The sequence below is a fragment of the Microcaecilia unicolor genome, chromosome 6, assembly GCF_901765095.1.
Source record: "Microcaecilia unicolor chromosome 6, aMicUni1.1, whole genome shotgun sequence".
In the NCBI taxonomy this organism is placed as follows: Eukaryota; Metazoa; Chordata; class Amphibia; order Gymnophiona; family Siphonopidae; genus Microcaecilia; species Microcaecilia unicolor.
In genome coordinates this window covers 198,881,019-198,899,427 of record NC_044036.1, presented here as the reverse complement: position 1 = coordinate 198,899,427, position 18,409 = coordinate 198,881,019, and the positions used below count along the sequence as shown (strand labels likewise).

General features: G+C 44.0%; 1 protein-coding gene across 1 annotated transcript in view; it reads right to left on the bottom strand.

The window, feature by feature from the left end:
- Positions 1 to 18,409, bottom strand: part of CACNA2D2 (calcium voltage-gated channel auxiliary subunit alpha2delta 2) — a 1,426,314-nt gene that overhangs the window by 456,829 nt on the left and 951,076 nt on the right. The gene's annotated exons all lie outside the window — the stretch shown is intronic.

Here is an 18,409-nt window from a genome sequence, read left to right as displayed (position 1 = left end):
TACATAGGATATCTTTAGCTGGTTTAAACATTAGTCAGTTATGTTCAAACTGGCCAAAAATAAACCGGATATTCAACGCCAGACACTAGAAACAGCCTGGCATCGAATATATGCTCCATTGTGACTGTTGAGCACTTTTTTTGAAAGAGCGCACAATTTTTTCAGAAGAGCATGCCCTGTTAACGACATTGCTCCTATAATGACATAAGGGAATAAAACAAACAAAATGAACGTTCCCAGATATGACACGAGAAATAACATGAATCAGAGTTGTTTTGGCTGCCTACCCTTAGTTACTGTTGAACCTACACTCCCGAAGTCTCTTATCACCACTTATTTTTCTAGAATATTCTATCCACTGGAAAAAGCTTTTTAACTTTGAGATATTAAGGTCCTTATTTTAGGAGCAGCCTCATGTGTAAACAGCAGCATTTAAACATCTGGAGAGGTCCAAATCCCTGTCCCGAGGCAGGTCTCAGTGCTTGCTGTAGAGGCAGCTATAAATCCCAGCAACATAGAAAGGGTCAAAGCACAAACCACACAAAACAAAGAGCACAATCAGCCTTAAAAATAAGGACAGATCTTTAATTCATGGACCCGACAAGGGCATCAGAGGTCGCATAAAAAGACAAATGCAGATCACAATAGACCCAATTACAGGATATTAACTAATGTGATGACCAAAGTTAATGTGCCTTCTAGAACTCCAGGTCAGCGTTCTCTGAATGTCCTGATGTCCGCAGCCTCCGTGATTATAGGGTTACCATATGGCTCCAGAAAAAGGAGGACACATTGATCCAGTCCAGGTTTTGCTTCCATTGAAAGCAATGGAAGTAAAACCCAGACTGGCTCAATCTGCCCTCCTTTTTCTGGAGCCATATAGTAACCCTATCCGTGAACATCCCCAGACACCCGGCCCCCCTGCTCACCTCCAAAGGCATCAATCCCCCCTCTCCATTTTCAACACAGGACCTCTCCCACATCAACCTCCTCTCCTCCTGATGACACCCCCTTGAGGGCATCCTTCCCCTTATGTAACTCTCCGTTGGCTTTCTCCTCAAATTATACTACCCTGATTGCAGGCTTCCTCCAAGGATTTTCTCCCCAAAGTAGCCTCCCATTTGCCCACACATGGTGCCATCTCCTTAGGCCATTCCTCTTCTACAGTGAAAATAATCTCAAGCTGGTTCCTCCTGGTATACTTCCCACATCCCCTGATCCCATTCCTGGAGTTCCTATTATGTGCCAAAATGGATGCCAAGATCTCTGTCAGCATCACTTCTGCTCCACTAGTCCTCATGAGCCCTCAGTAATGCTGGAGATGGGATCAGGATCCATAGTCTGCTACCACAGAAGAGAGAAGATTGAGGTTATTTCACTGCAGGAGGGATTTGGTTTCAGAAGAAGGACATCATATGGTGATCACCTGCCCACATGTAGAAAGGGGTGGTTGCTTCAGGGGGCTGAAATTGGAGGGGATCATTGTAGAGAAAGCCATGGGGGGGCTTCACATGAGGGTAAGGATGCTCTCAGGGGTAGTGGTTGATGGTACAAGGAGATGGGGTGAAACTGATCAGGGCCGTTTGCAGAGGGAGCAGAGATTTTGAAAGCTACTTCCATATTTATATGGAGAAATTTTTATGTTTTTCCCCCTGTGCTGCTTTTTAAAATTGACGTTCCCTCTGGACATTGAGGGGTTTTGACACAACCCTGCACTTATTTTACAGAACCTCTTGAAAAATTTTATAAGAATTCCCCAGTCCATGACCTGGACATGTGAATTCCCCTTTCTATTTAAACCTGCCTCCATCATATTTCCCCTCTGTTATCTCTTTTCTAGGGTGTATGTTTTTAGGCCTTGTAGTCTTATTTCCTATGGCTTTTGGTGCACATTCTGCACTATTTTTGGTAGACTTTATTTGGAATACCACTACTCTATCTGTATACTTTCAGAAGCAAGGCCTCCAGAATCGGACATCATACTCCAGCTGAAGTCTCACTAACCTGTAAAGAAGCATCATTATCTTATTTTTTTCTACTGGTTTGCCTTTTCCTAAGTATATTAACATGTCACTAGTCCTGGCCACCTGCTTATCATTGTTTTGTCAGCTTGAAATTATCAGATGTCTTTGCCCCAAGATTCCTCTAGTTTGGCAGACCTGTTTTAATAATGACTAAGCCACAAAACAATGCCCTAAATGACCACTGGAGGAGTAAGAGAATGACCCCTTTACTCCCCCAGTGGTCACTGACTCCTCCCACCCTAGCCTCTATGACAGCCTCAGACGTTATAGCCAGTCCTATTAGAGCAGCAAGCAGGTCCCTGGAGTAGCCTAGTGGTCGGTACAGTGCACTGTAGAGAAAGGGACCCAGGCCCATAATCTACTCTAACTGTTACACTTGTGGTGGGAAGAGTCAGCCCTCCAGAACCCACCAAGAACCTACTGTACACACAAATAGGTGACACCTGCAGTTATTACTCTTTTCATTCTATTACACTTTCAACTCTTCATTTTATTTCTTTCCTATTTCCGTTTTGATTTGTTGTGAACGGCTGTATATCAAGCACCCTAATAAACATTCATCATGTACTTCTTTGGATTTTTCCACCAATAGAATAACATTGCACTTTTGCAATCACGACCTCTTCTTTAGTTTGCTTAGCTCATTCTGCATTAGGAGTAGCTTAATGGTTAGAGCAACAGATTAAGAAGTAGGGAAGCCAAGGTTCAAATCCCACTGCAATTTTTTGTGACCTTGAGCAAGGTGACTTAATGATTAGGTACAATGTAGGCTGTTAAGACCTCCGGGAACAGGAAAACACCTACTGTAACTGAATGTAACTTGCCTTGAGTTACAACTGAGAAAGGCATGAGCTAAAACTGCGATCCCTTCCCTATTCCCTCAGGATCGTCCACTCTCTTGGAGATCTTAGTATCATCTGCAAGAAGATAAGTAATTCCAATTATTCCCTCTGCAATATTGCTATTGAAAATAAAGAACAGAACTGTTTCTGGGACATGAGACTCACCACTGATAATTCTTCCTTCCTGAACATTAACACTATTTACCACTATCTTCTATTAACCAGTTCCTAACTCAGTCAATATCCTATTGGGCCCATCTTTAAGCATCTCACTTTAATTATGATCTTCCTACATAGGACAATTTCAAAACTGTTAAAATTCCAGTACACCTTACTCAGCAGTTACCTCTGATCTAATTTTTTCATTATCCAGTCAAGAATTGATCAAAGGCAACAAAAGATTGTTGCAACAAAAGAGATGTAAAAGGAAAGGGGGGGGGGGGGAGGTGCCACTCTGGGGCCCAAAAAACAGAACTCCATCTGTACAACTCATTGTGTTTTTTCAGTAAAATCTAGAATTAATTCCATGGCCAAGGAGAACATCTTCTTTCATCTGATGAAGGTACAGTGAAATACCCTAGAATCAGGGAAATAATCAAAGACTTTTGCCTTTATAATGAATCAAAAATTGAAAAAGTATACCATAACGGGTCAGATCAAAGGTCCATCATGCCTATTATTTTATTTCCAAGGGTACTCCATACAATTTGTATGAACTAGGCGGAATCCCAAAAAGTTAGATTCCATCATCTTATCCCAGGCATAAGCTGTAGATTTCCCCAAGCCCACTTTAATAATAGTTTATTCTTTTGTTTATTAAAATCTTGACATATTGCCATTTCTTTATAAAGCAGTTCATGTAGAGGGGCATAATCGAATGTGAATGCCCATCTCCATGGGCGTCTATGTCCGAAAACGGGTATGTGAAGAGGCGGGACAGACCGTATTATCGAAAAAGATGGGCGTCCATCTTTCGTTTCGAAAATACGGTTTGGATGGACCAAATGCCATGGATTTGGTCCTTTCTGAGATGGGCGTTTTTTTTTTTTTAGCGATAATGGAAACTAGAAACGTCCTAATCCAAGCCATTTGGTCGTGGGCAGGACAAATGTACAACACTACCATAGCTTTTAGGGGTGAAGGGGGCAACTACATGTGGGTACAGTGGGTTTTAGAGGCCTCCCATTTACCACCACAAGTGGTACGGGTGGGGGGGGGGGGGAGGGAATGGGCCTGGGTCTGCCCGCCTGCCTGAAGTGCACTGCAGTACACACCAAAAATGCTCCAGGGACAGGACTTGTTGCTGCTGTATAACCTTGGCACAGTAGTTCACACCTGAAGACTAATCTAGCTGAAAACATCCTTTATTTGAATAAGCACGTTTACTCACAGGTAACTGCAGATCAGAGGTTGTGCCCCACTGGCAATGAGTCTCGCTGGTACTGAGATTAGCAGTAGGTCTGAGCTGGCAGAATGGTGTACAATGCCCTCTTTCAGCAACATTCAAGGTAAGAACTAAGTGCTGTAACGTGGCTAACACATGAAAGGGATCTAAAATTGTCTTACACAAATGGCCACTACCTCATGGGCTACTGGAAACAAAACAGGGCACACTCTGACTCAGTAAGCAGAGGGAAAAGAACCATGGGAGTACAGCCTACCAACTACCAACATCGTGAGCATTTAACACAAGCTAGTGGAATCACGGAGCCCAATACCCTACACCCACCACAATGCATTGCTGATGTGACTCTGCAGTGCCCTTAACAGAAAAGGTGTCACACTCACCCGAGAGCCACATCAGAACCAGGGTAAGGCTGTCAGAGGATAGAACACATTCTCCTGTCAAGGAGGTGGGTACGGCATTTGAGGCTGGCATACAGGCTGGGAAAAAAAGTTTGTAAAGTGGGTTTTTTTTGGTGGGAGGGGGTTAGTGACCACTGGGGGAGTCAGGGGAGGTGATCCCCGATTCCCTCCGGTGGTCATCTAGTCAGCTGGGCACTTTTTTGGGACTTGGACCTGAAAAAAAGGGTCCAAATAAAGCAGACCAAATTCTTGTCAAAAATGCCCTTCTTGTTTCGATTATCAGCTAAAGACGCCCATCTCTGCTCGGACAATAACCACACCCCAGTCCTGCCTTCGCCACGCCTCTGACACGCCCCCATGATCTTTGTTCGTCTCTGTGACGGACTGCAGTTGAGGACGCCAAAAATCGGGTTTCGATTATACCGATTTGGGCGCCCACGGGAAACGGACGCCCATCTCCCGATTTGGGTCGAAATATGGGCGTCTTTCTCTTTCGAAAATAAGCTGGATAGAATGATAATAATATATTAAAACAGAAAAAGGAAACAATCATACCAAGCAGCGAGCAAATAATAAAAGACATGAAATTCTAAATACGCTAGACTGTCCTCAAATACCTTCATTCACTGGGACCAAAAGCAAAGTTGAAAAAAATGAGTTGTTTTAAATTTTACAAAAGCAAGTTCTGAACATATTGGGGGTGGGGGGAAGAGGTCATTCCACAGTTAGGGGCCAAGTAATAAAGGTGGAGTTCCTGGTACACACCTTTTACTAAAGCTTAGCACATGCTAAGTGTTAAGAAGCCCATTTTATACTGATGGACTTCTTAGAATTTAGCCAAAGGGCTCCACAGTGAGCCTTTTTGAGGGATGGAAGACAGAGACAATGGAAATCAATGGAGGGGAGGGAACAAGTAAGAGTAGAGAGGAGCTCCCAGGCAAAGTGCATTATGGGCCAAACATAAGATTTTGAACCAGATACGAAATGTAATCATACTTCTTGGCCTTAAATAAAAAATAAAACAAGCAGCTGCATTTTGTAATATTTGTAGTCCATGGAGTTGATAGGAGGAGAGTCCTGTGTATATTGAGTTACAATAATCCAAGCAAGCAATAATGAACACGTAAATCAAGGTGTGCAGCATTGAAAAAAATCAAGAAATGTTGAAAATAGAGCAGGAACAAAAAGGCGCTAAAAACCCTTGTGTCAGTAATCTAGCCTGCCACTGTTTCTAATGGATTAGACAGCCAATGAGAGACTGCAGTTAGACAAGCATGGAGAGCACTAATGTCAGGGGAAACGGAAGTGGTGTGAAAAATAAGTAGAACATTTTCAGCATAGAAACAAAAACTTGACTTAGTGTAGCCAGAGGACTCCGAAAAATATTGAAGAGTAAAAGGGTAGCAAAGAACCCTGGGGGACACCACAGTTGAGAGGTAAATCTGGAGAAGAAGCCGTTGTAGTAGAAGCTGAAAAATAAGAAGCATGATACTGGGCTAGATGGACCGTTGGTCTTACCCAGTATGGCTGTTCTTAAGTTGTACCAGCAATACCGACAGAATGAAGACATGAATGAAGCATAGAGTGATTGGCAAATCAAAAGCTGCCGAGACATCTAAGGTTACAAGAAGGATAATAGCAACAGAATCAAGAAAAGAGAGTAATTCACTAAATAATGTTGTTGTTATGGTTTCTGTACTATGATGGGCCTTAAATCCTGACTGATGAGGGTGAAGCAGCGAAAGAATTTTCTCAACAATTTTGGATACAATATATAAGTTAGAGACCAGACGATAATTTTGAGGGAGTGAAGGATCTAGAGAAGGTTTTCCTCCAGGACTGTCCAACCCGTTTTTAACTTGGCTGAAGAAACAGATTTTACCACATCATCTTTGCATTTTTTGAAAGAATAAACGACTAGTTCATGTTTATCTGTTCCACTCCACTCATTATTTTTTAGACCTCGTATCTCCCCAAGACCATCTCTTCTCCATGTACAGATGACATAAAATTATTCAAAATTGTTAAATCACAGGAGGATTGGGAGACTGGGCATTCAAATACCAGATGAAATTTATAGCAAGTCAAATTATAGCTACAGAATGTAAGATTCCAAATTAGGAGTCATCACCTGGGAAAAAGATAATACATAAACAGGCTCTGCTCAGTGTGCATTGGTTGCCAACAAACTATTAGGAAAAGAATGGAAAATAATTCAGAGAATACCATAATTGTATGAGCACCTTCAATATTATGTGCAGCTCAGCTTACTGAATCTTTAAAAAAAGTATTGTAGAATTAGAAAAGGAACAGAGAAGGGTAACTAAAGTGATTAGAAAAGAAATGGAACATAGCAACATAGTAGAGGACGGCAGAAAAAGACCTGCACGGTCCATCCAGTCTGTCCAAGATGATAAATTCATACGTGCTACTTTTTTATTTGTACTGTCCTCTTCAGGGCACAGACCGTATAAGTCTGGCCAGCCCTATCCCCGCCTCCCAACCACCAACCCCGCCTCCCACCACCAGCTCTGGCACAGACTGTATAAGTCTGCCCAACACTATCCCTGCCTCCCACCACCAGCTCTGGCACAGACCGTATAAGTCTGCCCAGCACTAGCCCCGCCTCCCAACCACCAGCTCTGCCACCCATTCTAGGCTAAGCTCCTGAGGATCCCTTCCTTCTGCACAGGATTCCTTTATGTTTATCCCACGCATGTTTGAATTCCGTTACCGTTTTCATCTCCACCACCTCCCGCGGGACGGCATTCCAAGCATCCACCACCCTCTCCGTGAAAAAATACTTCCTGACATTCTTCTTGAGTCTGTCCCCCTTCAATCTCATTTCATGTCCTCTCGTTCTACCGCCTTCGTATCTCCGGAAAAGGTTCGTTTGCGGATTAATACCTTTCAAATATTTGAACGTCTGTATCATATCACCCTTGTTCCTCCTTTCCTCCAGGGTATACATGTTCAGGTCCGCAAGTCTCTCCTCATACATCTTGCAACGCAAATCCCATACCATCCTCGTAGCTTTTCTTTGCACCGCTTCAATTCTTTTTACATCCTTAGCAAGATACGGCCTCCAAAACTGAACACAGGCCTCACTAACGACTTGTACAGGGGCATCAACACCTCTTTTCTTCTGCTGGTCACACCTCTCTCTATACAGCCTAGTAACCTTCTAGCTAAGGTCACCTTCAGATCCTCAGATACTATCACCCCAAGATCCCTCTCCCCATCCGTACCTAGCAGACTCTCACCGCCTAACACATACGCCTCTCTTGGATTTCTACTCCCTAAGTGCTTCACTTTGCATTTCTTCGCATTGAATTTTAATTGCCAAACCTTAGACCATTCTTCTAGCTTTTTTACTCATAGGGAACAATTCCCTATGAGTAAAAGCTAAAAATCGTAGGGCCCTGTTTACTAAGCCATGCTATAGGCTCGCTAACGCTAGAGATGCCCATAGGAATATTTGGGTGTCTCTAGCATTTAGCGCTCGCTAAAAATGCTGGTGCACCTTAGTAAACAGGGCCCTACGATTTTTTAGCCTTTACTCATAGGGAATTGTTCTATTTCTTTTCTAAGTAAAAAACAGTTTATACTATTTATTTTTTATTACATTTGTACCCTGTGCTTTCCCACATAGCAGGCTCAATGTGGCTTACATATTATATACAGGTACTTATTTGTACCTGGGGCAATGGAGGGTTAAGTGACTTGCCCAGAGTCACAAGGAGCTGCCTGTGCCTGCAGTGGGAAACGAACCCAGTTCCCCAGGACCAAAGTCCACCACTCTAACCACTAGGCCACTCCTCCACTCCAATCCCAGAAATAGTGGCTTTTCCCCAAGTCCATTTAATAATGGTCTATGAACTTTTCCTGTAGGAAACCGTCCAAACCTTTTTTAAACTCCGTTATGCTAACCGCCTTTACCACATTCTCAGGCAACGAATTCCAGGGTTTAATTACATGCTGAGTGAAGAAAACGTTTCTCTGTTTCGTTTTAAATTTACTACATTGTAGCTTCATTGCATGCCCCCTAGTCCTAGTATTTTTGGAAAGCGTAAACAGACGCTTCACATCTACCTGTTCAGCTCCACTCATTATTTTATAGACCTCTATCATATCTCCCCTCAGCCGCCTTTTCTCCAAGCTGAAGAGCCCTAGCCGCTTTAGCCTTTCATAAGTACATAAGTGTTGCCATACTGGTACAGACCAAAGGTCCATCAAGCCCAGCATCCTGATTCCAACAGTGACCAATCCAGGTCACAAGTACCTGCCAAGATTCCAAAAAAGTACAATACATTTCCTGCTGTATATCCTAGAAATAAGCAGTGGATTTTCCCCAAGTCCATTTAATAATGGTCTATGAACTTTTCCTGTAGGAAACCGTCCAAACCTTTTTTAAACTCCGCTAAGCTAACCGCCTTTACCACATTCCCTGGTAACGAATTCCAGAGTTTAATTACACGTTGAATGAAGAAATATTTTCTCCGATTCGTATTAAATTTACTACATTGTAGCTTCAACGCATGCCCCCTAGTCCTAGTATTTTTGGAAAGTGTAAACAGACGCTTCACATCTACCCGTTCAACTCCACTCATTATATTATAGACCTCTATCATATCTCCCCTCAGCCGCCTTTTCTCCACGCTAAAGAGCCCTGGCCGCTTTAGCCTTTCTTCATAAGGAAGCCGTCCCATCCCCTTTATCATTTTCGTCGCCCTTCTCTGCACCTATTCTAATTCAACTATATCTTTTTTGAGATGCAGCGACCAGAATTGAACACACTATTCGAGGTGTGGTCGCACCATGGAGCAATACAAAGGCATTATAACATCCTCATTTTTGCTTTCCATTCCTTTCCTACTAATACCCAACATTTTATTTGCTTTCTTAGCCGCAGCAGCAAATTGAGCAGAAGGTTTCAATGTATCATTAACAACGACACCTAGATCCCTTTCTTGGTCTGTGACTCCTAACGTGGAACCTCACTTATATCAGTTTTTGTGTCATTTATAAATTTGTTCAGAAGCAGTGGCCACAGTATTGATCCCTGGGCACTCCACAATTTACCTTTTTTATTATTATTTGTTGCATTTGTATCCCACATTTTCCCACCAATTTGCAGGCTCAATGTGGCTTTCATTATGCCGTAATGGCGATCGCCATTTCCGGCATAATACAATACAATACAAATGGTATTGCATTTAGGAACATAGATGGTACAATAGAATACAAAGTGGTAATGCATTGAAATTCCTGAACAATAGAGTGAATTATGAAATAAGTTAGATTATCAACTATAGAAAGTTCATTTCCGGCCTGAGAAACAAAGTGGTGGTGCGTGTTGTGTAACTTTCATTAGTAGCCGAGAAGGTTATCAGTTTAATGTAAAGAGTTTGTTATTGTATAGTTCAGACAGAGTCTAGTTTTCTAGTGGTTAGGATGGGTCATTGTGGTATGCGTTCTTGACCAGGTTGGTTTTCAGTAGATTTCAGAAGATTGTTAGGTCGTGCATTGTTTTTATGGCCTTTGGTAGTACCTTTCTTCATTGAGGGGGTCTTTTACAAAGCGGCAGTAACGTGGGCTTATCACTTGCTAATCCGGAACTGATGTCGGGCTACCGCACCAGCCCAGCAGTAGTTCCCACCCCCAGCAAGCACCACTTCAACGCGGGAGCCCTTACCGCCACCTCAATGGGTGGCGATAAGTACTCCTCCATGAAATGGTTGCGAGGCAAATGGTTCACTTGCCGCATGACCATGTCTTTAAAAAAAAAAAGGCAAGCCTTTTCCCCGCTGCAGTAAAAGTGGGCCTCAGCTGGCATCAAAAACACATGCTGAGGCCAGCGCAGGCCCCCTTTAATAAAAGGACCCCTGAGAAAATTGATGATTTAGCACTACTTCTAATTTCTATCTTTTACCAGTTTTCAGTTGACAGTTGGACATTATCACTTACCCCATGACTTTTTAGTTTGTTCAGGAGTCTCTCGTGAAGGACTTTTGCCAAACGTTTTCTGAAAGTCCAGATATACTACAGTATGGCGCTCATTTTCAAATCAAAAAAAGTCCAAAAACGTCACAAGGTGGTAGATGGAATTTTTTTCTCTCAAAAATGTCCAAGTTATGATTTTTGACATTCCAATTTCAGATGTTTTTCTCCACAATTTTAAGGGGACGTGTTTTGGGGCAGGACCTGGGTGGAACATGGGGGAGCTAGCTCGCACTGGCTCGCAAGAGCCGGTTAAATTTTTTAACATCTTGTGAGTTGGTTTTCCAGGGCCGGCGCAGCCCAGTAAGCGAGATAAATATGGCAGGAGGGCGCCACAAGCCATGCTTACTGCCGCTAACCTCACTTCCCACAGCCCTCATTTGCTTGCACCCACGCCGCCCTGGGGGGGGGTTTAAATCTTTTATTTACCTCCGTCGCAGCGGCCGCAGTGAAAGCCCTCCCCATTTCTAGCCGTCCCTTTATTCTCTCTCAGTGTCCCACCTTCTTCTGACATCATTTCCTCTTTCGCGATTTAAACCACGCAGGGTGGCAGGAACAAAAAGGGGGATGTTGGGGGGAGAAGAGGGCAGGCAGGTGGACATGGGAGCGGGAGGGCAGGGGAGAGAGAGGAGAATCACTGGACATGGATGGGAGCGGATGTTAGGGGCAAAGGAGAATCGCTGGACATGGAGGGGAGAAGAGGGCAGGGGAGAGAGGAGAAATCACTGGAAATGGAGGGGAGGGGAGGGCAGGGCCCAGGCAGAGAGGAGAAATTGCTGGACATGGAGGGGAGGGCAGGGGAGAGAGGAGAATTGCTAGATATGGATGGATGGATGGAGGGGGGCAGGGGAGAGAAGAGGTTAAGGTTGCCTTAGGAACATGTCATCCCCTGTTTTCCTTATATTTAATTGTTCTGTCCCCTGACAGCCTAGCGCTAGTTATAATGTGACCCTAAAATGTGTTGCCTCCGCTGCTATTCTCACTTCTAAAGATCTTTACTGCCGCATTCTTCACTGCTAGGACACGTGTGTGAGCAAGGCATTGTGTGTGATGTAGTTCACAGACAATGCAACCCCACTTACCTGTCTGTATAAGATCTGTTACTACTGGTTGTGATGCTGCTTAGATCACTCCTCTGTCTCAGCCAAGCTTGGCTTCTTTGTTTACGTGCCAGCACTTCCTGGCCATTCTTACTATCTCTGTCCTGAGAGGTCAGCCAGGTATGACCTTTTCCTCCAATCAGGGGCTGCCTCCTAGAGCCGACCTTGCCACTCGAGGGCAGGCTTTGTCCCTATTGGCCTTTCTACTCTTTCCTTTCTAAATCTGTATGAGCTCCTGGCTCCACCCCCTCTGCCCATGAGGACAGTATTCCATCTTGCTCCAGGACAAAGCAATGATCCTGTTGTAGCTCTGGAAAAGCATTAGTCTTTTTACCCTGAAAATACCCTCCTAAAAGAGGGTACTGCACTCCCAAACACCTAACTCCGAGCTGCTTCTATCTGTGGAACTACTTTTCTTATCTCTGCAACGAGCTGATCCTGGTTAAACTTCTACCTTCTCTCCACTGATACAGCTCACAAACTAATGAGCATTGAAAATAGGCAAGTTGTGTGAACTATTTAACTGTACATATTGTACATAATCACATGGCAGGAGTGCACGCTAATATACTGAACAGCGTGCCTAGAAAGTACACTGTAAGTTGGTTAGAAGGTTTGTGTAAGTGAATATATGTGGAAGTGTTTGAACGGGTATATGTATATCAGTTATGAAATACTCTTTTGCGATGGGCTAGAATAGCAATTGATTTTTTCTAAATTATCTATGACTAGAACTGAATAAAAATCTGACACCACCATTATGCTAATGGTATTTTGTTAAGGAATTGGGCACACATTAAGTGAATTGTTACCTGGGGCCTAAACAGAGGCCCTCATTGTCCTACGTTGTTTAATTGGTTTATTGTTTAGAGTCATTTTTTTTCAGGTGAGATGGATGGAGGGCAGGGGAGAGGAGAGTTGCTGGATATGGGTGGATGGAGGGGAGGGCAGGGGAAAGGAGAGTTGCTGAACATAGATGGATGGAGGGGAGAGGAGAGTTGCTGGACATGGGTGGATGGAGGGGAGAGTTGCTGGACATGGGTGATTGGAGGGGAGGGCAGGGGTGAGAGGAGGGTTTCAGGAGATGGATGGAGGGGAGGGCAGGAGAAATTCTGGATTTGGATGGAGGGGAGGAAAACAGGAAGGAGGTGCACATGGATGGAGGGAAAGGGAAAGAAGAAATGCTGGACAAGGATGGAAGGGAGGGAAGAGAGAGGAAGTCAGATGAACATGAATGGAGGGGAGAAAGGAGAAATGCTGGACATGGATGGAGGGGGGAGGGAAGGGAGAGAGAAGAAATGCTGGACATGGATGGAGGGGAGGGATGAGAGAGGAAGGATATGTATACTGATGGAGATAAGGGAAAAGGAAGAGAGGAGAAAAACTGCACATGGATGGAGAAAATAGGCAGAAGCTGGATCCAGCTGGAGGAGGAAGCAGGTAGGCACCAAGTGCTCACATATGCAGCCACATTTGTTGAATAACCGCATGACCTTCACTTAGCACAGCAGGCCCAGCCTTGCCTCAATAGCAACCAACATGTCTACCAGCAACCTGCTACAGTGAGAACTCACTTTCCTGGTATACCAGCTAACATGACAATGTGCACAACAGACACAAATAACCACACGCTCCAGCCACCACACCCAAAACACCAGAACCCCCTCTAGGTTAAATAGCAACACCATTTCTTGCTCCAGGGGCAGGGGAAAACACCTTTTGGGTTAGAGGGGCTAAGCAAACCAATCTTTTCCAAAACCCTCTAGTGGCTGCTGATGTTTTCTCAAATTATACTCTGATCCATGGTCTCTGTGGCCTACCTTATTTCATGCCAAGCCCTCACTCTCCAAACATCTCTGAAACCCATACCCAGCACCCAGTGACACAGTTCAGACTATATGAGAGGCAGCCCTCACAGCATCTGATTCCACTGCCCGAGGACCACACCTTTTAGCTATTCCATCTTCATAATACCAAAGGCCTCTCCTACATCACCTTTGTCCAACTACCCTGAGTTCCCAGAGAATATCTGTCACAACACAGCAAACCCTTATGTCTTTGTCCCTCTCATGCCCACATCCTAGAGTGATGCCACTTATAGGGCAAATTAATCATGTATAGAAAATGATGGCAACAATCTCTATGTTGTGGCCAATGTGATCACATATCTAGCAGTTGCTTTTGTTTTTCATATCCACAGCCTAGCTGCAAGCTGCAGGACCTCCAGGTAATGCAGGTATCTCAAGACTAGCAGAAGCCCTCCCAAGTGCCTCTTCCTGCCCATTCTCACATGGCACTTCATGAAAAGGTTTCTGGAGATGGTGATGTTGTCAGAATGCAAGGAGAACCCTGGTATTCAGCTGCTACCATAGCCTGCCCCTCAAGTAGCGTAGGTTAGGTGGGACTGGAGGAAACATTTTCAACCCTTGTAGGGGAGGTCATCATGCAATAGTGCCACCTACTGGTAATATTTGGAGCCCAGGATCACAGGGTTGTAGAAGATGCCATGTTGCACTGTGGCTATAGAATCGCAAAATAATTCACGGGTAGATGCAAAAGAAGGCTCATGGTGCTAGACACTTTGTTCCACTTAAGCTGCTAGTCTAAAATGCAAAAAGATAAAGCTAGCTGAAATAAAATGTCTGCAAGCTTGAAAGCCTGCCAGCTGAGTCCAGTTAACAGGCACAATACTTGGACATGAAGCCCTACAATATTCAAGAGGTGAGGTGTTGATAGATGGTTTATTTGGACACCATCAGTAGGTAGATGCAATATTTTCAATCATTGTTTCAACTGCAACAAAACTGAAGTACCATAGTTATGGTTTAACATTAAAGAAATTCATGTCAAACTAATAGAGCAAATTTGACTTCAAAAGAGAAGATAATCAGACAGATAACCTGCACTGGGAATTAGGATGCACTCTGGATTTTTCAAACAGTACAGTTCATAAAAATATGAAGCTACATACTTTTTCTACAGGAGCCAGAGCCACACCTAGAAGCAGCAGCAGCACCCAGCGCACACACTGAACACAGCCACAATCCAGAGTATACACACTGATATCATAATACACAGCACACAGAGATAGCACAACCATCTTCCACAACATGCACAGTGATATCACACTCAGCAGAGGAAACAGTGATAACACACCCAGCAGCAGCATGTGAGCGTACACACACACAATATCACACGCCACAGCAGAGAGATATCACAACCATCCTCCAGAGTACACGCAGTGATATACACCCAGCAGCACAAACAGCAATGTCACATCCAGCAGCAGCAGCAGCACAAAATGTCTTAACACCCAGCAGCATACACACAGTAGAAGAACACTCAGCAGCAGTGGCAGGCATTCACGGTGATATCACACTGCACAGCAGCAAATATACAGCGATTTCACACTCAGCACCCACACATTGAGATCACACTCCTTTAGATTCAAACTTAACTCTGGAAAATTCAAAAATCGATGGTTTAACTGGGATCAGTTCATCGCAACCCAAGGACATGATGACATTTAACATTTACCTGTAGTTCATATGTTATCACAACTACAGCATAAATATCCATCACACGTATTAACATGTGCACTTGTCACAGACAGCAGCACATGCCTGTGAGATGATGGCCACGTGTGTGACTATCGGTAGTGGCAGGGTCACCTGTCACAGACTGACAGAAATGCCAGTCACAGACACCCAGACTTTTATTTATTTACTATGTTAGTTTCATGTCACAATCCATGAACACTAACCAAATACATTTCTCTAGCATCTAATGAAATCATGAATGAAATTACGAATCCCGAAGGACAAACTACTACTACTTATCATTTCTATTGCGCTACTAGACATACCTTTCTGATATGGCAATTTTCTTCTAACAATGCCTTGAATCTTCTGTTTGCCTGGTTCTGCAGGTGGTGCCAGTTCCAGTGATATACTCTCCTTATACTGAACGGAGACCAGAAAGATGAGGATATACTGGACTATTTAAATTATGAATGCACAGAGCTCTAGAAAGATTTTGGACATGAACTCACTCTCCTGTCTGGGGAAGCAGCCTGTCAGTTAAAGAGACGATTAATATCTGACCTTGGCATGGAAGACCCTCTCGGGCCATAAATCCTGTGAGAAATTCCAGAGCCAACTGTTAATCATCCTTTTCTTGCTGGAATTTGTTGGTCTCCAGGCTGAATAGTGCAGGCAATGAAATAATTAGGATTCTGATTTATATACCATCAGGAATAATAACAATAATCATGATAATCAAACAGGCAGCCAACCTACTGTGGGTCACGTTTTGCCTGAGCTGCAGAATCATCCTGTCCTGCTGTAGGGAGACTGGGGAACCACTGGCTGTCCACATTTCTAAGAGCGGCTAGAACTATAAATCCTTTACCCACAAAGGATGATAAATTGCTTTCTAGTTTCATGCCGTTGGTAACATACATATAAAGTCAACATGATACCATGTAGTAACTACCTTTGGAACAAAACACCTGAATGTCCAGTTCTGTACCAGCAGTGAAGTTAAGCTCCCAAAGGAGTGAGGGGAGATGAACAGTCAGGTCACTATTTAAACTTGGAAGCTGGTCTTCTATTATGACACGTGCTGCTTTAGTCTACTTCCACATTTTGCTGTTGGTGCACTGCTAAAATAAGACCTCTTTTGCTGGGATTTCATTCTGACCCCTGAAGCAGGCGTTGGTCGAAACATAGGCCGCGTCGGGTCTGCCAACAAACTGCTTCCTTTGAACTTTGGCTCCGTTTTGTTGTCCCATCTGTGGCTTTACACACACACTGTCTTTGTGTTACGGTTCTCTGTGTTGCTGCTTCCCTCTGACTTCCTTGGTCACTATTTAAACCTGGCTGTCACCATATTTTTTTTTTAACACTGGTCACAGCATTTGAAAAAATATGCATAGGCAGCTGTGCAGAATATACACAGAATATGGGGATCACTCATAACTGTAATCTCAGAATGATATTCGGCCCCTATACATATAGCTGTGCACTTTAAAGTAAACAACATATGTATACGTACAGCAGCTGAATATCACACTATGGGGGTGATTTTATAATTTATGCACGCAAATGCTTGTATGGCTGCACATATGTAGGAATGTGCCAGACAGTGCTTAGGTGCTAAAAGCAGTATTCTGCAGCTCAGAACATATTTATGATACTGCACAGTTTATAGGTGGGCGGACTGCAAAGTTAAGCACGTAACTTACAGAAACATGACAGCAGATATGGGTCAAATGGCTCATCCAGTCTGCCCATCCTCAGTAACCATTAACTCCTCCTTTTCCTAGAGATCCCACCTGCCTGTCCCACGCTTTCTTAAATTCTGACACAGTCCTCGTCTCCACGACCTCCATCGGGAGGCCATTCCACGCATCCACCACCCTTTCCATGAAAGAGTATTATCTTAGATTCCTCCTAAGCCTATTTCCTCTTAACTTCATCCTATGCCCTCTCATTCCAGAGTTTTCCTTCATTTGAAAAAGTCTCACCTCCTGTACATTAACGCTACAGATGTATTTAAACGTCTTTATCATATCCCCTCTCTCTTCCAGCATATATATGTCACCAGGCTGGTACAATCAAGAAACCAATGTCCACCAGCAACTTCAATTTTAAAGCTTTTATTCCATGCAGGTTCTAGTAGACCTGATACATGGTTCCAACAGCAGCATTCAAATGCACTCAGTTTGCTGCCCCTATCTTTCTACCCTCATCTCCCCTTACGTTCCCGCCCGTAACCTCCGTTACAGGATAAATCCCTCCTCTCAGTACCCTTCTCCACCACCGCCAACTCCAGGCTCCGCTCATTCTGCCTCGCCTCACCCTATGCTTTGAACAACCTTCCTGAACCCTTACGCCAAGCCCCCTCCCTGCCCGTCTTCAAGTCTTTGCTTAAAGCCCACCTCTTCAATGCTGCGTTCGGCACCTAACCCTTACCGTTCAATGAATCCAGACTGCCCCAATTTGACTGCCCCTATCGGACCGACCGTTCACTTGTCTATTAGATTGTAAGCTCTTTGAGCAGGGACTGTCTCTCTTTGTTAAATTGTACAGCGCTGCGTAACCCTGGTAGCGCTCTAGAAATGTTAAGTAGTAGTAGTAGTAGTAGCATTCACATTTAATCTTAAGCACATGTAAGCCACCTGAAAGTGTGTGGCAAATAGTCCCCTTTAAGCAGTAGGCTACCAACACCTACCAGGATTCAATATAGGCTCACAGTCAGCTTCAGTCTGGGCTCTTTATCCAGTGCACAATAAACAGTAGTTCAATTCCCAAGACAAACAGTTCAATCAGTTCATCATCCCAGTTCAATCACAAAGCAGCATTTACTTTCAGGAGGTTTCAATACTTTAGGGACTTCCTCACACCCAAGGGATTTTAGCCTGCTTCAGTACTTTAGGGACCTCTCTTGCCCAAGGATTTTCAGCCTGCAACTGCTTCTCTCCTCCTGCACTGAACTCCTCTGGGACTCCTTCCCACCTGCCTAGTCAATCCCTGGCTTCTGCTCTCACAATCAATCATTCTCCTTCCACTGGCTTCCCTCACACCCATACAAGCTGAGGTAAGCATCAGACTAATGAGGAGCTCCTGCACACAGG